This window comes from Delphinapterus leucas, chromosome 3 (genome assembly GCF_059928025.1).
Source record: "Delphinapterus leucas isolate spDelLeu-1000000601 "Yukka" chromosome 3, BTC_Dleu_Yukka2, whole genome shotgun sequence".
In the NCBI taxonomy this organism is placed as follows: domain Eukaryota; kingdom Metazoa; phylum Chordata; class Mammalia; order Artiodactyla; family Monodontidae; genus Delphinapterus; species Delphinapterus leucas.
Genome location: NC_143131.1, coordinates 53,481,658 through 53,504,617, shown reverse-complemented (window position 1 = coordinate 53,504,617; position 22,960 = coordinate 53,481,658). Strand labels below are relative to the sequence as shown.

The following is a 22,960-nucleotide window of genomic DNA, read 5'->3' as shown; positions in this document are numbered from 1 at the left end:
CCTTACTCTCCAATAAAAATTCTGTGAAGTAGATATTCTTATTATTTTTCCCATGTAAGAAATGAGGAGACCAGTTCAAAATATTTAAGTGGAAGAGCAGGGCTCAAGCCCTGGTGATCCTGTCTTCTTTGATTATACTTTGCTGTCTGTCTTAATTTTTTAATGCTCTAATCATGGTTGGTTAGAACCATGCTTAAATCATTTAAAGATGCTTCTCTTTTGATCTCTTATTAGTATTTAAAAATGAAAACAATAATAACAAATAAACAAATGAGCAAAATGGAAGGGTATTCTATCTTGGCTAAGTGGATTATTTCTTTTAATTTGCAAGGCAGTATTTAACATATGCGTCATCTGTGGTGTGCCCATTGACTCCACATTAGACTCTGTGGAGGGGGAGTATAAAGTATACAGGATCAGAATCTTGAGACCCAGTAAGATAATGTGAATTTAGCTTTTTGAAAAATGTTCCTGTTAACTGAGTTGTAGAGTTAAAGTTTCTGAGTTCATTTATTTTTTTACAGTTACACTTATTTTAATTGACTTCATCTACCTAACATTGTAAACCAAAAAACTTTGATTATGATATGCTTGCTGAATAAAACCAACATCTTAAGGTTCTATATTCATATGTGTTGACACGTCAGTCTGATAAATTCTGTAATTCCTCAGGTCTTGTGGTCTGGAATGGTTTCCAAATATATTTGAGGAGTTAAAAATATACTAGGAATTGTGCAAATATAGAAACTTTTGTGTAAAAATATATATGATATGATTAGTTTCAATGAAATTACTAGAGGAAAATATCTGTTATATATGTTTGACAGAATGATCACAGATATTTGCGTTGGCATCTGTACTTATATTTATAAAACCCTACCTCTCCGCAAAAAAGGCAATGCCCAGTGGGCTCTTGATGCTTCACATTTTTATTATTGTATCTGCATTGGATTTTTAACATTTGTTTTTAAACCAATTTATTTATTTATTTGGCTGCCCTGCACCGTGCTGTGCAGTTTGCGGGATCTTAGTTCCCTGACCAGGGGTTGAACCCAGGCCCCCCTGCAGTGAAAGTGCCAAGTCCTAACCACTGGACTACCAGGGAATTCCCGGCTTTTTAACTTTTGCATCAAATGACAGGAGTTATACTAAGAGTGCACATTTATAAGTATTTGAGTAGGGAAATACATCTGGGCAGTTAGCCACCCTTTCTTTGTACTGGCTACAACATTCAACTGTCTGACTTGTTACTCTGAATTGGCCCAGATATTTTTCTGATCCTCTGCAGAGCTCTTCTTTGCTTCTGTAAGCTACTTTGAGTGCCTGTTTGATGTCTGAGATTTGAACACAAAATTTTCTTTTGAAACTTTTCTCCTGATGTTCAGATAGCACTAGAAATTATCTCAGGATTTAAAGAACAGTACTACAAAAAATTCATACCTCATATCATTTTAGATTAGTTATGTAATGGAGGTTAGAAAAATGCCCTTTGGGACAGTGTAGAATGCCTTTTTGAATTGTTATTGAAGTCTCAAATTAACTTTTAGCTTACTTAAAAGTCTACAATTATCTTTGAATTATTAGGGCCACAGAGTGACTTACCTAAATGAGATGACTATCTGAGTATTATCTCTAATATTTAAGTTTTTATTGGTTGGGGGTTTTACCAGTTCTTGACTCTCCCTTATATATTTTGGATTTGTGAAATTGAACATATGTTTAAATCACAGTTCTACTTTTAGTAAAAATAATTATGAGCATTCCATAGATAATTCTATATTAACTTTGAAAATTGCTTCATGTAACTCACTTATTAACATGTTCAGGGTTGTGACTCCACCATTTAGAGGTAAGATCATGATTTATCTTTGCTCTAAATGTCAGCTCACTAGGGACAATATATAATGTGTTTATCAAGAATTCCAGAGAAAAATTGATGGATATGTTTATCTCTACTAGGCCAAATTTTGTCCTAGGGATTTAAATGTTTTAAGCAGAAAACCATTTGGAACCTAGTTACTTAGGTAATCATAGTTACTTTTGGAAAAAAGTATAAAAACTCAAAATGTTATCTCCTCTTAGCAAATGATATTTTATTGTTTTATTTTATTGATATAATTTTAAAACAAACTGCTGTACAAAGATATCAGATCACCATAACTAGACAGAAAGAAAATTTAAAAGTAAAATTTTGTTGTTTTATCTGGTATCAAAAGTATTGAATTAAGACCAAAGAGCAGATTAAAAATGATTAATATATACATATATTTTTAAATTTTTATATACATTTATGTTTATTTTTATGTGTAAGTATATATGTATGTATAATATATAGTGAAATCTGTTATATATCAGTTAGCTTTATCTAACCTTTTTTTAAAAAACTGAGGCTGGGAATTCCCTGGTGGCCCAGTGGTTAGGACTCTGTGCTTTCACTGTGAGGGCCTGGGTTCAGTCCCTGGCCAGGGAACTAAGATCCCACAAGCTGTGAAGCGCAGACAAAAAAATTAAAATTAAAACCAAAAAAAACCCTGAGGTATAATTGACAGACAAAATTGTGTATATTTAAAGTGTACAGTGTGATGATTTGATGTACATATACATTGTGAGCTGATTGCTGTAATCAAGTTAATTAACATATCCATCTCATAGCTATCTTTTTTTTTTCCTTTTTTGGATGAGAATGCTTATAGTCTCTTAACAAATTTCAAGTATACATATAATATTATGTGTAGTCACCATGCTGTACCTTAGATCCTCAGAATTTATTCATTTTATAGCTAAAAGTTTGTGCCCTTTGACTAATATCTCCCCATTTACTCTACCCACCCCCCACCCCCAACTCTGGGCAACTCCCATTCTATCCTTGGTTTCTATGAGTTCAACATTTTTTTTTTTTTTTAAGGAGTCCACATGTAACTGAGATCAAACAGTATTTGTCTTTCTCTATCTGGCTTGTTTCACATAGCAAAATGCCCTCCAGGTTCATCCACATTGTCGCAGATGACAAGATTTCTTTCTTTTTTATGACTGACTAATATTCCAGTGTGTGTGTGTGTGTGTGTGTGTGTGTGTGTGTGTATGCATTTCACCTTTTCTTTATCTGTTCATCTGTTAATGGTCACTTAGGTTGTCTCCATATCTTGACTATTGTAAATAATGCCCCAGTGAATGTGGAGTACAGATACCTCTTCAAGATACTAATTTACTAATTTCACTTCCTTTGGGTATATTCCCAGAAGTGGGATTGCTGGGTCATATAGTAGTTCTATTTAAAATTTTTAGGGAACCTCTATACTGTCTTCCATAATGGCTGTACCAATTTACATTCCCACCAACAGTGTACAAGCGTTCCCTTTTCTTCATATCCTCAATACATTTGTCATCTCTTATCTTTTTGATAATAGACATCCTAATAGGTTTGAGGTGATATCTCATTGTGGTTTTGATTTGCATTTCCCTGATGATTGGTGATGTTGAGCACCTTTTCATGTGCCTGTTGGCCATTTTTGTTACCTCTGGAAAAATGTCTGTTTAAATCCTTTGCCCATTTTTAAATTGGAATTTTTTTGTTGTTGTTCTTGGGTTGTATAATTTTTATATATTTTAGGTATTAATCCCTTATCAAATATATGGTTTGCACATATTTTCTCCCATTCCTTACACTGCCTTTTCATTTTGTTGATTGTTTCCTATACCATGCAGGACCTTTTCAGTTTGATGTAGTCCCACTTGTTTATATTTGTTTTGTTGCCTGTGCTTTTGGTGTCATATTTAAAAAATCATTGCTTAGACCAATGTCAAGGAGATTTTCATCTATGCTTTGTTCTAGGAGTTTTAGTTTCAGGTCCTACATTTAAGTTTTTAATCAATTTGAGTTTATTTTTGTGAGTTGTGTGAGATAGGGGTCTGATTTCATTTTTTTGGCATATGGATAACCAGTTTTCCCAACATCATCTATTTCAGAGACTATCCTTTCCCCCCATTGTATGTTCTTGATGCCCTTGTCAAAGATTAGTTGGTCATGTATGCATGGGTTTATTTTTGGGCTGTTGATTCTGTTCCACTGGTTTATATATCTGATTTTATGCCAGTACCATACTATTTTGATTACTTTAGCTTTATAATATAGTTTGACATCAGGATGTGTGATGACACCAGCTCTGTTCTTCTTTCTCAAGATTGCTTTGTCTATTTGAGATCTTTAGTGGTTCCATATGAATTTTAAGATTTTTTTTCTATTTCTGTGAAAAATATCATTGGCATTTTAATAGGAATTTCATTGCATCTGTAGATTGCTTTGGGTAGTATGGATATTTTAACAACATTAATTCTTCTAGTCCAAGAACAAGCAGTACCTTTCCATTTAGGTGTTTTGTCTTCAATTTTTTTCATCAATATCTTATAGTTTCCAGTATAGATCTTTCACCTCCTTGGTTAAATTTATTCCTAAGTATTTAATTGTTTTTGATGCTATTGTAAATGGGATTGCTTTTAGATAGCTCATTGTTAGTGTATCAAAATGCAGCTGATTTTTGCATGTTGATTTTCTTTGCTACAACTTTAGTAAATTCATTTATTAGTTCTAACAGTTTTTTGGTAGGGTTGTTAGGTTTTTTTGTGTATAAGATTATGTCATCTGCAAACAGAGAATTTTACTTCTTCCTTTCTAATTTGGATACATTTTGTTTCCTTTTCTTGCCTAATTGCTCTGGCTAGGACTTCCAGTACTATATTGAATAAAAGTGGAAAGAGTGGGCATCCTTGTCTTCTTCCTAATCTTAGAGGAAAAGTTTTTAGACTTTCAGCATTGAGTATAATGTTAGCTGTGGGCTCGTCATATATGGCCTTTGTTTTGTTGAGGTGTATTACATCTATTCCTAATTTGTTGAGAGTTTTTATTATGAACAGCTGTTGAGTTTTGTCAAATACTTTTTCTACAGCTATTGAGATGATCATATGATTTTTATCCTTTATTCTGTTCATGTGCTGTATCAGATTTTTTGATTTGTGAATGTAGAACCATCCTTGCATCCTAGGGATGAACCCTACTTCATTGTGTATGATCCTTTCAAAACTCTGCTGCATTTGGTTTGCTAGTATTTTGCTTAGGACTTTTGCATCTATGTTCACCAGGGTTATTGGCCTGTAATTTTGTTTCTTGTAGTATCCTTATTTGGCTTTGGTATCTGAGTAATGCTGGCCTCTTAAAATGACTTTGGAAATGTTCATTTCTCTTCAATATTTGAGAAGAGTTTAAGAAGGATTGGTATTATTCCTCTTTAAATGTTCTGTAGACATCACCAGTGAAGCCATCTAGTACTGGACTTTCTTTGTTGGGAGATTTTTGATTACTGATTTAATCTCCTTACTCATCATAGGTCTATGTGTTTTTTTATTTCTTCATGATTCAGTTGATAGGTTGTATGTTTCGAATAGTTTATCCATTTCTTCTAGGTTATCCAATTTGTTGGTATATAATTGTTGGCTGTAGCCTCGTATGATCCTTTGTATTTATGTGGTATCCGTTTTAATGTCTCCTCTTTCATTACTCATTTTACTTATTTGAGTCTTCTCTCTTTTTTTCTTAGTTTAGCTAAAGGTTTGTCAATTTTGTTTATTTTTTTTCGGAAAACCAGCTCTTAGTTTTCTTGATCTTTTCTATTGGTTTTCTAACCTCTATTTCATTTATTTCTGTTCTGACCTTTGTTATTTCCTTCCTTCTACTAACTTTGGGCTTAGTTTGTTCTTCTTTTTCTATTTTCTGTAAGTTGTAAAGTTAGGTTGTTTGTCTGAGATATTTCCTTTTTCTAATGTAGTCATTTATTGCTGTAAACTTCCCTCATAGATACACTTTTGCTGTATCCCATAAGTTTTGGTACATCGTTTTCCCATTTTTGTTTGTGTCAGGATAGTTTTTGATTATTCTTTTGATTTCTTCTTTGGTACATAGTTTGTTCAGCAGTGTGTGTTTTAAAATTTCCATGTATTTCCTGCTTTTTTTCCTGTTGTTGGTTTCTAGTTTCATACCATTGTGTTCATGATTTTAACCTCAAATTTGTTGACACTTGTTTTGTGACCTATTATATGATCTAGGCTGGAGAATGTTCCTGATGTGCTGGAGAAGAATGTGTATTCTGCTTCTGTTGCATGCGGTGTTCTGTACATGTCTGTTATGTCTGTTTGGTCTAAAATATAGTTCAAGTCCAACATTTTCTTATTGATTTTCTGTCTGAGTGATCTGTATGTCCATTGTTGAAACTGAGGTATTGAAGTTCCTTACTGTTATTGTATTGCTGCCTATTTCTGCCTTCTGATCTTCCAGTATTTGCTTAATACGTTAAGGTGCTCTGATTTCGGAGTACATATATATTTACAATTGTTATATACTCTTGATGAATTGATCCCTTTATCATTATATCATGACCTTCTTCATCTCTTTTTCAGCTTTTGACTTAAAGTCTATTTTGTCTGATAATGAGTTTAAGTACCCCTTTTCTATTTTGGTTTCCATTTGCATGAAATATCTTTTATATGTTTTTCCATCCCTTCACTTTCAGTCTATATGTATCCTTAAAGCTGAAGCATTTTGAGCTCTGGAGAAGGCCCAGCACTGTAGTCTTCATGCAGCTTCATCAGCTGAGGTTAGCGTTGATGAAGATTTCAGGGGTCCCCAACAGCCAAGACTGCTTTTGTCTGCACCAGCAGCAAAGGCTGCTGGAGACCATCTGATCTCTTTTTCTCACATAGGTCATGGTGCAGGGGATTTCTCTTGGTGCTGGGTCCAGCTTGGAAGAGCTTACACCAGTGCTGGTGTCTGATGTGTGGGCACCTGTGGAGCAGTCATGGAGCTGGGGACTGGAGTGCTAGTGCTTGCAGAGTGACAGCAGCTCTCGGGTTGGTGTGCTGGCTGTACCACAGCAGCAGTGATGTATGAGTTGCAGGTATGTGTGAAGTGGCCGTGAAGACGGAGTCTGAAGCATGAGTACATAGAGAGCAACAGTGGCACTTGGGTCCAGGCGCTGGCTAGCTTGAAGTGTGTGGAACAGAGACAGGGGTGGAGTCTGGAGCATGGATGCCACAGAGTGGCCCTAGATTGGGGCTCTGGAGTGTGGGAACAGGTGGAGCAGCTATGACTCTGGAGTCTGGGATGTGCTCAGGGTTGGGGAGTGCTGGAAGTTCTTTTCCTAGGCCAGCACAACAGCAGCTCCTTCTTGGGGTGGACACATTGACATCTCCTTCCCCAGACTCTGTGGCAGCAATAGCTTTTGGCCACCTTGGTGGTAAAAACTGCCGGTATCCTCTGGAGCAGGCTGCTGGGGCTTGTGAAAACCAGCATTACGGTGTCTTCCACTGTGAAAGCTTTGGCGAGTCCACAGCTGTTGTCAAGGCTCTTGAGGCTTGTGGCTGATAGTTCCCACCCTTCCTCTTTGTTCCTAGTTGCCTTTAGACATCTCCACTAAGCTGATCTCCCCAGTGATCCTTTCTATGCAGTTAGTCTCCATTTTTTGCCCTACTATGTTACTGTAGGTTCTTAATCGTACTGTTGAGCCCTCCCAGGGCTACTTTCATTTGTGGATTGCTATCTAATTTTTGTTTTCTGTTGGGTGATGAAGGTTGATATCTTCTACTTCACCTTGCTGACATCATTCTCCTAGCTTTATTAAATCTTACTATTTTTGCCACATCATTGAGCAGTTTCATGTCACTTTCTAAAGTGATATACTTTTTTAAAAATAAAATTATTTATTTATTTTGGCTGCGTTGGGTCTTCGTTGCTGCGTGCCGGCTTTCTCTAGTTGCTTTGAGCAGGGGCTACTCTTCATTGCAGTGCGCAGGCTTCTCACTGCGGTAGCTTCTCTTGTTGTGGCGCACGGGCTCTAGGCACGCGGGCTTCAGTAGTTGTGGCACGTGGGCTTCAGTAGTTGTGGCTCGCGGGCTCTAGAGCTCAGGCTCAGTAGTTGTGGCACATGGGCTTAGTTGCTCCACAGCATGTGGGATCTTCCTGGCCCAGGGCTTGAACCCGTGTCCCCTGCATTTGCAGTCGGATTCTTAACCACTCCACCACCAGGGAAGCCCTAAAGTGATACACTTTAGAAACAATGGTTACTTCTCTATAGTGTATCAACTATACCTGACATTTTAGTTCTGAATACCAGAGTTAGTGCTATAATGTATACATTTTTCGAAATATGACCATATGATGCTTTATTGAATAATGGTGCTTTATTGAAACTGATCTTCCATTTTTGTGATCTGTTTTTAGTTAAAATATCAGTGGCAGTAACTTACATTGCTTGTTTCTATAGTCTAGATCTATTAGGCTTATCTGACAATTATTAGTGCTCATCTAAATCAACTTGACATTTATTAACTCTTTTAAAATAATGGACTATGACACTCTATAATTAGGTCAAGAAATGATTAATAGTTTGTACTTGATACTCTAGAAACAGAATTTAAGAAGAGAAAACAGAACTTAAATTCTGTAATCTACTTTTTGTCTCTATAGCTTTGCTTATTTTTAGACTTTTTGTATGAATGGAATCATACAACATACAGTCTTTTGTGACTGGCTTCTTTTACTTTGCATAGTGTTTTCAAGATTCATCCATGTTGTAGGACATACGAGGACGTCTTTCCTCTTATTAGCCTGAATTCTTGAAAATTCAAGATACAGATCTTTTAAGAGTGTCTCTGTTAATAGGCTATTCTTCAAAAAATGTACTTTATTTTCAATTTTTCACTAATGAAATGCATAGGACATATAAATGCAACTCAAAGTACAGATGCAAAAATTGCACACCAAGTGACAGACATAATTTAGTCTTTAATTAAAATGAACATATTTATCCTCTTACGGGATCATGAGTATTTGCTTTGATGCTGCTGGATTTTAAAGGGATTAGAATTTCCAAAGTCAACTAATGTTTTCAGGTGGGAAATTAAAAATAGCTATAAAAATCGTTTCTTGCTAAAACTTGGCCTGTAATGTGTGGATTTAAACAAGTTTTAAAAAAAATTTTAAAGAATATTTCAGAGTTATATATTGACTTTATGATTATATATTACAAACAGAGGAAAAGGCAATTAAATGTGGTACCTTAATATTTTTTTGGTATTCATTTATGGTTTTTTTTTTAATCCTTAAGGAAATGCCAGTTAAATTTTTTATGAAGTATTACTGAGCTTTTAAGAATATGCTAGGTTTACAGGCAGCAGGGGAATCTTGAGTTTGGGTTGTGGATGTATTGGTTTTGGTATTTGAACATTTTGAAGCATTTATTATTCTCTTGCCACTCTGGCTCTACCATTCTTACCTATCCCCACTGCCTATACCTTTCTTCCTCCTTTTTCAGGTTTTTCTTTCTTTCTTTCTTTCTTCATCCCTGGTTTGTTTGCTCCTTACGCAGATGTGTTTATCTAGATTCAGCTTCCATTCCAATCTAGGATTATGACACACTTCAGTGACCTTAATTTTTGTGCAGTCTGGGACACTTTAAGAGTGAAAGAGTGTACCATTGGCAGTTTTGCCTAGATAATAGGCACAAACGAGGACCAGGTAAAACAGGATTATGGTCATCCCAGGCATTACATATGTTTGCTTGTTAAACTTTGATTTAAAAATGCAAATAAGAAGATAACTTTTCCTTCAATGCCTAAGGTTGACTAAATAACATGCAACTTAGTAAATTATATTTGTACACATCTTGGCTAAAACTGTTCTTTTTTTGTAATGGGCATCATTAAGTAGTTAAGTCAAAGAAGGATGTGTTGTAATCAACACAACTTTAATGAATAGTAAGTAAATATTTATGTTGTTTTTATGGATGTATTTGTGCAGTTGTTTATTATGTGCCAAATACTTGGTACTTTTCAGAATTATATTTAATCATTTAAACCTCACAATAACTGCATGAGATAGGTTCTATTATAATCTCTATTTTATAGATGAGGAAACTGAGGCATGAAGAAGTTAAATGTTTGGCAAGCTAACACATTAATTAGAAGACCCAGAATTTAAACCAGGTAGTCTGGCTCCAGAGTCCTTTTAGAGAAATTATAAGGGTGTTCAACAAAAATTAATGCAGAGATACTTTACTAATATTGGTACCCATGGTAGGCAGTCTTCTAAGATGGCCCCCAATGATCTCTGCCTCCTGGTGTTCAGGACTTTGTGTAATCCCCTCCTCTTGGGTTTGGGCTGGACCTCGTGAATTGACATCTTAACAATGAGAATTCTTCCTACCTACAGCCAAGGTATATCTCTCCATTTGTTTAGGTCTTTTTAAATTTCTCAGCAATTTTTGTGGTTTTCAGTGTTTTCACACCTCTTGTCCTTTTTTTGATGTTATTGTAAATGGTACTTAAAAAATTAACTTATTAATTGTTCGTCACGAGTATATAAAAATGCAGTTGATTTTGTATAACTGTGCTAAGTTTATTTATTACTTTAAGTAGCTTTTTAAAGATTCCAATGGTATTTTCTACAAAGATGATCATGTGTTTTGAGATTAAAGATAGTTTTACTTCTTCCTTTTAATCATAAAAGACATTTCTTTCTTGGCTTATTTCACTGCTAGACCCTCTAGTACAATGTGGAATAAGGTGGCAATAGCAGACATCAGTGTCTTGTTCCTGATCTTAGTGAGAAAGCATTCTATCTTTCATCATTAAATGTGATGCTAGCTCTAGGGTTTTTGTAAATGCCCTTTATCAGGCTGAAAAAGTTCCCTTCTATACCTAGTTTGCTGAGAATTTTTATCAAGAATGGATGTTGGATTTTGTCAAATGCTTTTTCTGCATCTATTGAGATGATCATATATATGGTTTTTCGTTTTTTAGTTTAATACAGTGAATTGCATTGATTGGTTTAGAATGTTACATCAACTTTGAATTTCTGAGATAAACCCAATTTGGTCATGATGTATTATTCTTTTAATATATCATTAGATATGACTTGCCAAAATTTTGTTTATAGTTTTTTGCATCTATATGTATGAAGGCTATTGTTCAGTAGTTTTTTTTTTTAATAATGTCTTTGTCCGATTTTGGTATTGGGGGGTAATGTTAACCTCACAGAATGAGTTAGAGAATATTTTCTCCTTTTCAGTCTTCTGGAAAAACTCACATAGAATTGGTATTACTTCACTATAAATGTTTTATAGAATTCACAAATGAAGCTATCTGGACCTGGAATTTTCTTTATGGGGTGATTTTTAACTACCAATTCAAGGTGTTTAGGAGATATAGGGTTATTAAGGTCATCTTATTCAGTGTGCTTTGGTAGTTTGAGTCTTTCAAGAATGTATTTCATCTAAATTGTAGAATGTATTGACAAAGTTGTTCATGATGGCTTCTTATTATCCTTTTAAATAGGTACCTGGTAGGGAGGCCCAGTAATAATTTGGAGATATTATTAACTGTATGTTAGGTACAAGCAGGTTTTGAGAAGACAAAGTATAGTGGAATCATAGAAGCAGTACCTAATTTTACATGAAAGTATAATATTTCTTCAGGGACCTGAAAGTTTAATAGGAATTTGGATAAATAATAGGTGCTTGTTCAAGAAAGAAGCACTGCCTGTGCAATGATATAAAATGTGAGAGAGAAAATTGGGGAAACTAAAAGTTCATTTGGGTAACTAAAGTGCAGTATTTTTATGGTAGAAAATGTAGGTAAGGTTTGGAAGGTAGAAATTCATTCACTGATTCATTCATTCAAGCTATATTTATTAAATTATAATATGTCATGCTGCTGTGTATATATTTGCCTTATTTATGAGTATTTAAATTGATTTGTTTTTTAATTAATTAATTAATTTTGTTTTTTAATTTTTTGGCTGTGTTGGGTCTTTGTTGCTGCTCAGGGGCTTTCCCTAGTTGCGGTGAGCAGGGGCTACTCTTCGTTGTGGTGCGCGGGCTTCTCATTGTGGTGGCTTCTCTTGTTGTGGAGCATGGGCTCTAGGCACGTGGGCTTCAGTAGTTGTGGCACACGGGCTCAGCAGTTGCGGCACACGGGCTTAGTTGCTCTGCGGCATGTGGGACCTTCCCGGACCAGGGCTCGAACCTGTTGTCCCCTGCATTGGTAGGCGGATTCTTAATCACTGTGCCACCAGGAAAGTCCTGTTTATTTTTTAATTATTTAAAAAAATGGAATTCTCTTTGTACACAGGTACAAGTATGTCCATACTATGCAATGCTAATCCAGAGTATATGGACATGGAAAATTCTTCATGACATAAAATAAAGCAAGGCAACAAAGTTACAGAGTAATGCATAAAGCATTATTTCTTTTATTTTTAGAGAATCAACAAAACTAGTAAAAAAATTTAGCTTTTATTTTATTTACATAGTGGATGTTGCTGGAGAAATTTAAGCAGAAAAGTGACATGAACAAATTCAAAAAATGTCCCTGGAAGGGGTGTAAAGGATAGATGATTTTGTATGTGTGTGTGTGTGTGTGTGTGTGTGTGTGTGTGTGTGTAAGTGTGTAAGTGTGTGTGTGTGATTAAGTGCTAATATATGCAAAGCAGTGAACAATGGGTAGAAAAAATTCAGTGCCTCTTTTCTCTCCCGTTCAGAAAGGCTTTTTAGAACCATTTGAATTAGCATTTCACTTTTCTTTTTTTTCTTATCCCAAAGAATTGAATGCCAGCCAAAAATCTTTGAGTTCTTGTATTGGAAGATGAGGACTTCTTGATGAGTGAGGTAAAAGGGTAAAGGAGAAAGAGAAAAAGGAGATTTGGGGCTTAAAGAAGGAGGGGAAACTCCACTTGGAAACATTTATGATGAGTTCTTCCTCTTCTTTTGGTTAAATTTTCACACTGGATTCTTTTGGGACAATATTTACTAAATTGGGTTTATCTTTCTTACCCCACTCCCCCCAAATTTATCAAAAATCAGCATCCCTGTAAATGATATCTTTCTCATTTCATAAATTCTCAGCACCTTAATAATAAGCCAATGTTAAAGAAATGTTGATAGAAATAATTTTGGAACATCCTTCTAGAATAAGAAAAAGTAGTGTTTGTGTCTTTTACCAATTTCTCTCGCAATCTCTTCTCAGCTTACATTTACTTTTAGTGATCTCATTTATTTTCATAATTTTAAGTAACATCTATATGGTTAGGTACATCTATACAGGTTTTTTTTTTAACATCTTTATTGGAGTATAATTGCTTTACAATGGTGTGTTAATTTCTGCTTTATAACAAAGTGAATCCGCTATACATGTACGTATATCCCCATATCTCCTCCCTCTTGCGTCTCCCTCCCACCCTCACTATCCCACCCCTTTAGGTGGTCACAAAGCACCGAGCTGATCTCCCTGTGCTATGCAGCTGCTTCCCACTAGCTATCTATTTTACATTTGGTAGTGTATGTATATCAGTGCTACTCTCTCTCTTCGCTTACCCTTCCCCCTCCCGGTGTCCTCAAGTCCATTCTCTATGTCTGCGTCTTTATTCCTGTCCTGCCCCTAGGTTCATCAGAACCATTTTTTTCTTTTCTTTTTTTTTTTAGATCCCATTAAGCACCATTTATATTTAAATATACATCTTCAGCCCAGACCCCTCCCCTAAACTCTGTATTTGTGTATCGAGTTGCCTAATTTACATCTCCATGCATCTCAAACTTCACATGTCCTAAACCAAATTCCTAATCTTTCCTTTAAACCTGCTCTTTCTGCAGCTTTTCTTATTTCAGGTTGTCCATGAATGGCGATAACAGTATTTTTTCCTGTCATAAAAAGCAAAAGAGGTTCCAATTTGGAAACTAATATTGAGAAATTAATAACTTGACCCTGGGAAATTAATATATATTAAGTTCAGCTCTCACAGAATTTTCAAACATTTCCTCTGTTTCCTTGCTTTGAATTGATATTTTTTGTTTGCTAATCTCCCATATCTTTGTTCCTGGTTCCTAATAGTTTACATATGTTGTGAGCTATGTTAGCAGAACCTACACTCTTAAAAACACTATTAAGAGAGAAGAAGATGAATTATAGTTCTTGCAAAGGTATATGATGTATTTAGGGGATCCAGCCAACCAGTCCATTTCTCTGGAGTTCTAGGTTTAAGTTTCCAAATGGGTTTAAGTGCCTGAAAGATACACTTGAAATGATATAGTAACTTTTCAGAAGTTCCTTCATAAAATAAACTGTTTCTACATTTTACTATTGATAAAGGATAATTGAGAAAGCAAAGACTAAGAGATTTATATAGGGCTTTATAGGGCTGCAGTGGAAAGACTGGAAAAAAGAAATAGGTAAGCGATTTAAAAATAATCCTGAGATGTAAAGAAATTGTTATCTCTTCCAAGAATATCATAAAGCTGCATTTATTCATTCACTGAGACATTCAACAACACTTATTAACATATATTCAACATTTATTGAGTGCTTACTGTGTGTAAATTGTTGGGATCACAATGACTAAGATAAAAGTCTGAGCCCTTAGCTTTCACTCGACAGAGAGAAATAGATTATGAATAAGTAAACAAACAAATGTATGTGCTATGTATAGAGATAAACTATGTAAGGTAGTAGAAAAGTCTCTTTAATAAGGTGACTGGATTTAAAAGTTCTGAAGGATGAGGCTTCCCTGGTGGTGCAGTGGTTGAGAGTCTGCCTGCCCATGCAGGGGACACGGGTTCGTGCCCCGGCCCGGGAAGATCCCACATGCCGCGGAGCGGCTGGGCCCGTGAGCCATGGCCGCTGAGCCTGCGCGTCCGGAGCCTGTGCTCCGCAGCGGGAGAGGCCACAACAGTGAGAGGCCACAACAGTGAGAGGCCCGCGTACCGCAAAAAAAAAAAAAAAGTTCTAAAGGATGAAGAGTTAGCCTACTGGAGGAGGACATGACAAGGGCATGTGTTTTAGGCAAAGGAAACAGTACATGCAAATAATAAACACTAGTAAGTAAAATAGGTGGTAAAGAGTTTAGTTTGTATGAGAATATTTGCTACAAGTGCAAGCACAGTCACTCTTTTTCCCCTGTTTATTTTTGCTTTCTCTTTCTTTGAGCACCCTTGGCTGTCTGTTCATATTGAAAAAATGCTAATTGGGAACCATATTTACATTGGGTAGGGCTTGTTGAGGAGGCTTTCCCTTAGGGTGATTACAAGTGGTGTGACTTTTTTCGTGGGAGCAAAAGTGTCAGTGTCTATGGGTCTTTTCTGTGAGACCATTCCGTTTCTCCAGAAAATAACCTAACAGTTTCCTGCCTAATTGCAAGTGTTCTGAAAGCAAGATGGAGGACGGGGTGGAAAGGTTCGATGTAAGCACACTCAGTTTTTTCAGCGTTGGGCTTTAACCTTTGCCTGCCACTGGGTAAGATATCCTTGAAACTGAGCCTCTCTAGTTTCATTTCTTCAGAGAACAAAACTGGAGGTTAGGGGTGTGAAGGAGGGCGATTTTCTAGACTTGTAGAAATACCTAATCTTTTGCATACAGATTTTCAAACCAATCCCAGTTTTCAGCCTCTCGTCTCAGTCTTTTCAAAGGTGGTTAATTTTTAATTTTCCATTTCCTTTTAGCAAAGATAACTTATTTAAATCATTCAGAAATATAGAACTAATGTTGATAATGATAGCTGAAGTTAGCTATCATATGATAGTTAATATATCAACTGATATTGATGTATGTGGAATAGACAAAATTTGTAAAATTCAAGATAAATTATTAAGTGTAGTTTTGTGACTTCATGGAAGGTACCATGGTAACACCTTAATTGTTGAGTAAACAGTTGTTAAAATACCTACTTTCTTAAAATACTACCTATAAAATCAGACATGATTGGAATACATAGTATGTAATAGCAGTTTCTAATTTTGTTTATAAAATCTTGATTATTCAAATAGAATTACTGTGTATTTTTTCTATGTCAAATGTATTACTAGCCTTCCATTTTATTGACTTTCTTTTAAAATAGCCCCAATTTAGTGATTTAATTTTAATTTTGTCTTGTTACTTAGGGTTGGTTAGTTATGATTAATCCTTCAGTAGTGTAATGGTAAAAATATAATGTATACAGTAAATTTATTTTTATTTCCCATTGACCCTGTTCCTTCCCATGGCAATTCTTCACTTTCTCAATTTTTTTCTTAAGTATTTTGATTGTGATCCTTAGTCTAGTTAGAAAGAAAGCTTTGATTTCCTACTTTTTGTACAAGTGTCAATTCAATATAGACTGAGCATCCCTTTGGACTTCTGCCAGGTAAACTCTCTAGGAAGTCATCAGGATTACCACGTAGCAAGGTACTTTGCTGTGTCACAGGGTCCTCAGGAAAATTCAAATATGTAAGATAAGTTAATAGCTTCCAGAAAAAAGCAAGTATATTATCTACCCAACTTGGGTGCAGCATGTAAACTACTGAGTCATTTCAGTGCTTCTCAGGCAAGTACTACTTGAAGCCCTATATCTCTGCTCTGGCTTTCTTCCTTTGGCATGTAAGTACTTTTACTTTTTCATAGAGTTTGTAGACGAATAATGATTATATTCATGGGTCTGAATATTTATTAAATGAAAGGTGACTAAAAATAATAACACTTTCTCAGTGTGTGCTTAGTGAACCTTTCTAGTGGGAATAGAGGCAATGATTAAAATGACTTTCAAGTCATGATTTTTGAGCTTCTTAAGTACACTTGTTATATTACATCTCCTTTTTCATAAATAATTTCTTAAAACAAGAGAAGTTTGTAATCAAAATTCTTATATTAATTGTGATTAGAATTTTGATTAGTTATGTTTTCTTGTTTTCAAAACGTATCCTTTTTTTTTTCTAGAAGTATAGCTTTAAATTAAAGACAAAAATTTTTTTTTCAAATACTGTTCTGAGTCATACTGGCATTTTGATTTATACCTGCATTTAGTGTATTTGGTTATCTGTCTACTCTTACTTTAAACTTTGGGTTTTTTGTATACCAAATATACATTTTCCTGTCAGTAAGCTCTCTTTTCTACCAGTGCTGTTTTTGTGCTTTTTGTAAACCAGTTATGTTTGCCACTTACAGTAATCAGTCACAGTTTTAGAAATCAGTGCATTTATAGAAGAAACCAAAACATAGTTGTCTTACTTCTTCTGGATTGGGTTTTTTTGGTTACAATTTTATTAGATACTATCCACAGACCATACAGTTCACCCTTTTAAAGTATACAGTTCAACGGTTTTTAGTATATTCACAGAGTTGTGCAACCATCACCACAGTGTATTGATTGAGTTGCTTGCTTATTTCTTTTTATTTTTTATTTCCCCCCTCTCCTCTATTTGTATGAAAGTTATATATTTCATTTTTATGCTTTTAATGGTTACTCTTGAAATTTTATCAAGCATACTTAACACAGTAAAGCTAATCAGTATTATTTTTTGCTGAACAAATCAAAACATTAAAACATCTAGGTATGACCACTCCTCTTGACTTCTATGATATTGTTCTGTATTATTATTTCTAATTTCTTTTTAATTGCACAAACTAGACACTACCACCACAATGCCACCATCACCACTTTCCCCATCATCATCATTGCAATTTTTATATAGATAACTGTTGTTTTTACTTATTTACGTATGTACCAGTTCCTTTCTTCACTATACTGCCTTGCATATTAAGGATTATTTTCCTGTTTCCTGAAGTGCATTTTTAGAAGTTTCTTTAGAGAAAGTCTGTAGTAAACTTTCTCTGTCTTTGATCTGGAAATGTCTTTATTTTGCCTTAGACTTTGAAAGATAGTTTTGCTGAGTTCACAATAGTTAGTTAGGTTGATAGTTACTTTCTCTCAACGTTTTGAAAATAATATTTTATTCTCTTTTGGTTCCTACTGTTGCTGATAAGATGTGTGAGGTTAGTGTGATTATCATTGCATGTGTGATCAATCTTTTTAACTGTCAGGTTCTTCTCTGTATCTTTGCCCTTCTGAATTTCTCTTAAGGAATATATTTCTATGTATTTATCTTGGTTGATATAGAATGTACCTTTTGTATCTGTGGATTTGTATATTTCATCATTGCTGGAAGTTTATCAGGTATTTGATTTTCAAATATAGGGTGTTTTTTTTTTTGCGGTACGCTAGGGTTTTTTTTAACCTTATTTACTCCTGGGTCTCTTTAGATGTATGTTTAACCTTATCATTTAACCTTCTGTTCTTTTAATCTTTTTTTTTTCCCTGTAATTTTATCTACTGTGTCTTTGTGCTACAGTCTGGGTAATTTTTTCATAACAACAGTTCCTAATTCTCACTTCAACTGTGATTAATATTCTGTTTAACTCATTCACAGATTTTTTATTTTATTTTTTTAAATAAACTTATTTATTTATTTTTGGCTGCATTGGGTCTTCGTTGCTGTGCACGGGCTTTCTGTAGTTGCAGAGAGTGGGGGCTACTCTTCTTTGTGGTACATGGGCTTCTCATTGTGGTGGCTTCTCCTGTTGCGGAGCATGGGCTCTGTGTGTGTGGGCTTCAGTAGTTGTGGCATGTGGGCTCAGTAGTTTTGACATGTGGGCTCAGTAGTTGTGGCTAGCGGGCTCTAGAGCTCAGGCTCAGTAGTTGTGGTACACAGGCTTAGTTGCTCCACAGCATGTGGGATCTTACTGGACCAGGGTTTGAACCCATGTCCCCTGCATTGGCAGGCAGATCTTAACCACTGCACAACCAGGGAAGTCCCAGTTTTTTTGCTTAAAATAATAAATTTTTTTTTCTTTTTTTTAGAAGTTCTCTTTTTCCTTAAGTCTGCCTACTCTTTTTCCTGGCTTTTAAGATACTTAATATCATTTTTCTGTTTTTAACAATTTACATTCACTTTCATTTTTTTCATATATCCAGTTCCCTATGTAAAATAGAAAATAGATTAATCTTGAATCTAATTGAAACCGTTAGTAAATTTCCCTTTCCTTTTTAAAGTTTATTTATCACTTAATAATAAAGTAATGATATTTTAGGAATGATAATGGCTAAATTGCACTAAAATGTACTGTATCCATTCATTGTTATACTATTCAGTCATAAAAAGGAATGAAGATATGATTCATGCTACAGTATCGATGAACATTGAAAGCATACTATGTGAAAGAAAACAAATAGGCTGTATCTATATTATATGGTTCCATTTATATGAAATGTCCAGAATAAGAAAAATACAGAAACAGAATATAGTTTAGGTGTTGCTTAGGCCTGGGAAGAAATAGAGAGTGACTGCTAATGGGTACAGGATTTCTTTTGCTATGATGATAAAAATGTTCTGGAATTAGATATCAGTGGTGGTTGCACCACTTTGTGAATATACTAAAATAACAGAATTGTACACTTTTAAAAGGTGAATTTTATGGCATATTGATTCTATCTAAGTTTAAAAAATAAACAAAAAAGTGGGGGATAAAGTTAGAAAGACTAGAGTCAGATGGTAAAATTTTTTATTGTTGATTTATAATAGTTTTTTATATATTCTATATACTAGACTCTTACAAAATATATGATCCACCAATATTTTTTTCCCCATTCTCTGGATTGTCTTTCCACTTTTTTTGTAGTGTTTTTTGAAGCCCAAAAGTTTGAAATTTTAATGAACTCCGAATTACTTTTTCTTTGGTTCTTGTGCTTTTGGTGTCATATCTAAGAAACCAAAGGTGAATACAAGGTCACAGAGATTTAATCTATGTTTTCTTCTAAAATTTCTAAAAATTTTCTTCTAATATTTTTTAGCTCTTACACTTAAATCTTTGATCCATTTTGAGTTCATTTTTGTATGATCAGAGGTAAGGGCAAAGTACACTTCTTATCCTTCATGTCTACAAAACACATTTTCATAATTTTTGCCTTTTTTTGGAAGTGTTCCTGCACTTGAGCTAGTCTTCTACCCTTCTGAATCATCTCCAAATTCTATGTCTTTTATGGCTTGTTCAAATGCTTAGAAATCCTTTTTAAATTTGTTTCCTTATCCCCCCAAGAAACCAAAAATAATCACGTCTCTCATATGGCTTTATCTATGTTCTTCTTACAATATCTTTGTCACTTTGCATCTAATATTATAGTTATTTATGAAAATCTATTAGCATTCCCTCCCTTAGGGCAAGTTCATAGTTTGATTTGTTTTTCATAGTTTAGCATTTAGTATTGATAAATATATATCTGTGAACTGAACTATATAACAGACTATAGAGGAGGCAAAAGGAAATTATAATTGTTTAGAGAAGGAATAAGGTTAATCTAAAACACTAGTAGAATAGCAGTCTTCAATGACCATTGAACTTATAGAGTGTGTGTTTAGTTGGTTCTTTATTAATCGTATTGCTTTAATGTGTAAGAAAAGGGTATACCTTTATTGTAAAATGACTTTTACTTTATGTAATCAAGTTACAAATGCAGTTTTTTCTGGGGTTAAATATGGAAGACATTAGATGAACACATTCTTTGGGGATGGAAAGGAATCTTTCATTTTATAATTTAACTGGCTAATTAGGAATGATTAATAATATTGCTTATATTTTTTCTAATTTTAAATATTAATCTTCTTTTACAAATGGTCATTTATAGATAATGATGAAACAAGTTTGCTTAAAAAAATTTCCCTGCAGTGCTTATTATTGGACATGTTTCTGGAAAACCTGAGTAATAACATTGCCCTACTGAAGAAAATTGCCTGGGAAAACTATGACTGACAACTTATGCTAAGGTTTGCAATCTTGCATAGGTATCATGCCAAGTTTTCATTTATTCACTTTCTTGAAAGTGGAAAGAGACTTAGGAAAATATAGGCTTACCACCGAGTTCCTTTAGAGAAACCATTGTCATCTGAGAGGATGTCCCACTGGGCCTGCCTATAGTTGCAGCCCGTGATTCCTTAAGAAGATATGGAGGCCTGTTGCTAGGTTTTATAAGGTCATTTTGAGAGGCTACAGATTGATCAAAGCTACAGGTTCTTCCATTGGTGCTACAGAGAAGTAAATACAGTTCTATGAACTTTGATTTTTAATGTGTAGTTTAGGGCTATTTATTAGCAAACTCTTAAGCAAGTTATAAAGATTTGTGAAAACTTGATATTCATAAAATTAAGCAACATAGTAGAAAGTACTGAGATATACATAATTAGGGACTTGTAAACTAACATTAAACAGTTTCCAGCTGCAAATAGTTGGATTTTCAGAAAAACACTTTATTAGTGTTGTTTTGAATGGTTTTCAATAAATTAGTTGTTGCTTTTCAATTACATTATTAATTTAGTTTTATTTAATTAATTTGGTTATTTGGTATCAAATATGTACTTTGCATAAACAATCTTTTCTTTTTGCTTTTGATGTATGATAACTATCATATATCTCAATATGAATCATCTATATCTTTATTGCTAAAGCAGGTGTATATAAATTATATATACATCTTCTCCAAGTTTATTTGTGTAGGCATATTGGTGATGTGTGCTATGAATGTATAACATGTAAATAGTTTACAGCATACTGTCAAGGTAAGAGTAATAAGATTATTTCCTTAAAATATTTATAGGACATTGTTTTACACTATAAAATTATGTGTGTATGGTCAAGTAATATGTGTATGTGTGCTTGCACAAAAAAGTAGTTATACATGACTTTACAATCGTAATTCACTCTTTCAAGGACTAACTGTTAATAAGTGAGGCTCTGAATTCATGTTTGTCGTTCTACTATTACAATTTAATTTCTTGGTTCTTAAAGGCTTTTAGCATTTGATATTCCTGTTTTCACTTTTGAAAATATATATTCTCCCAGAATATATCACATTGTAGTCATTTGTTGCATTAAAGATGTCCCTTGCTTTTCCTGTGTGTCCTTGGACAAATTACCTCTTGTACTTAATGTTCCTCATCTATAAAATAGGGATTATAATAATGACCTACCTCATAGAGTTATTATGAAGATTAAATAATTCTTGTAAGTATTTTAGAACAATGCCTGGTACAAATTAACACTCAATAAATGATAGCTATTATTAATATTTAGCACCCTAGTGAGATTAATTGACTTGTAGGAGACTTACAAATGGAATTCATTGTAGGGCAGCTCTAATTCCCTACTCCCCATCCTTAGGGGCATAGTAAAGTGATCTACAGGAGAATCTAGATTTTAGCTTGTAACAACCTTCAACAAATGCATAATTTCTTTCAAGGCTTCTGTGCACCTGTTACTCCATAATATATCCATGTTTATTTTAATAATAAATAATTTCAGTTAACATTTAAATTGTTTTTCTCTCTTCCCCAATGTACCCCTATCTTTGAATAAAATTGAATCAGCAGGAAGATGCACCATATTTATCTTATGATTTTGCCTACCTAAATGTAATTACCTTCTTAAGGCCCAGCCTCCAAGTACCATCAAATTGGGGCTTAGGGCTTCAACATATGAAGGACACAAACCTTCAGTCTACAGCATAAGAAAAAAGAATGCTAACAACTATTATTAGCTCTAATTTGTATCTGTAATTTATTCAACTTAATGAGTTATGCATTGTTCAATATAAACTGTTAAGAGTAACATGACTATAATAATAATTTATATAAGAATAAATGTTATTTTTCATGGTACACAGACATGTTTCTTAGTTGGTTACCAACAATGTTGGGACTTGAGCACTTGTGACATGTCCAAATTTGTCACTGGGACTCCCAACTTCTCTTTTTGATGCCCTTTCTCCCTCTTCCCTTGCTCACAGTATTGCCTGAGAGCATAAGTATGTTTTTAGGAAAGAATATGATAAATTAACCAAATGGAGTTGTAAATAATTTTCTGAAATTATAAATACTATGTTTTCTCTTCTTAGAGTATGTGATTTTCATAGAGGCCAAAGCCTTTAAGTAACGTACGGTGCTTATATTAAAAAACTGAGTCAAATATATTTCCTTAATTCATTGATTAATTAATATCAATACTAAAATGTGAAAGCTTATTAGAACTTTTGATATATCACATCTGGATAAAATGGACAACTTGGATG

At 34.2% G+C, this 22,960-nt stretch overlaps 1 protein-coding gene across 1 annotated transcript in view; it reads left to right on the top strand.

The window, feature by feature from the left end:
• ADAMTS6 (ADAM metallopeptidase with thrombospondin type 1 motif 6) overlaps positions 1-22,960 on the top strand; it is a 273,067-nt gene that overhangs the window by 29,309 nt on the left and 220,798 nt on the right. The window lies entirely within an intron of this gene.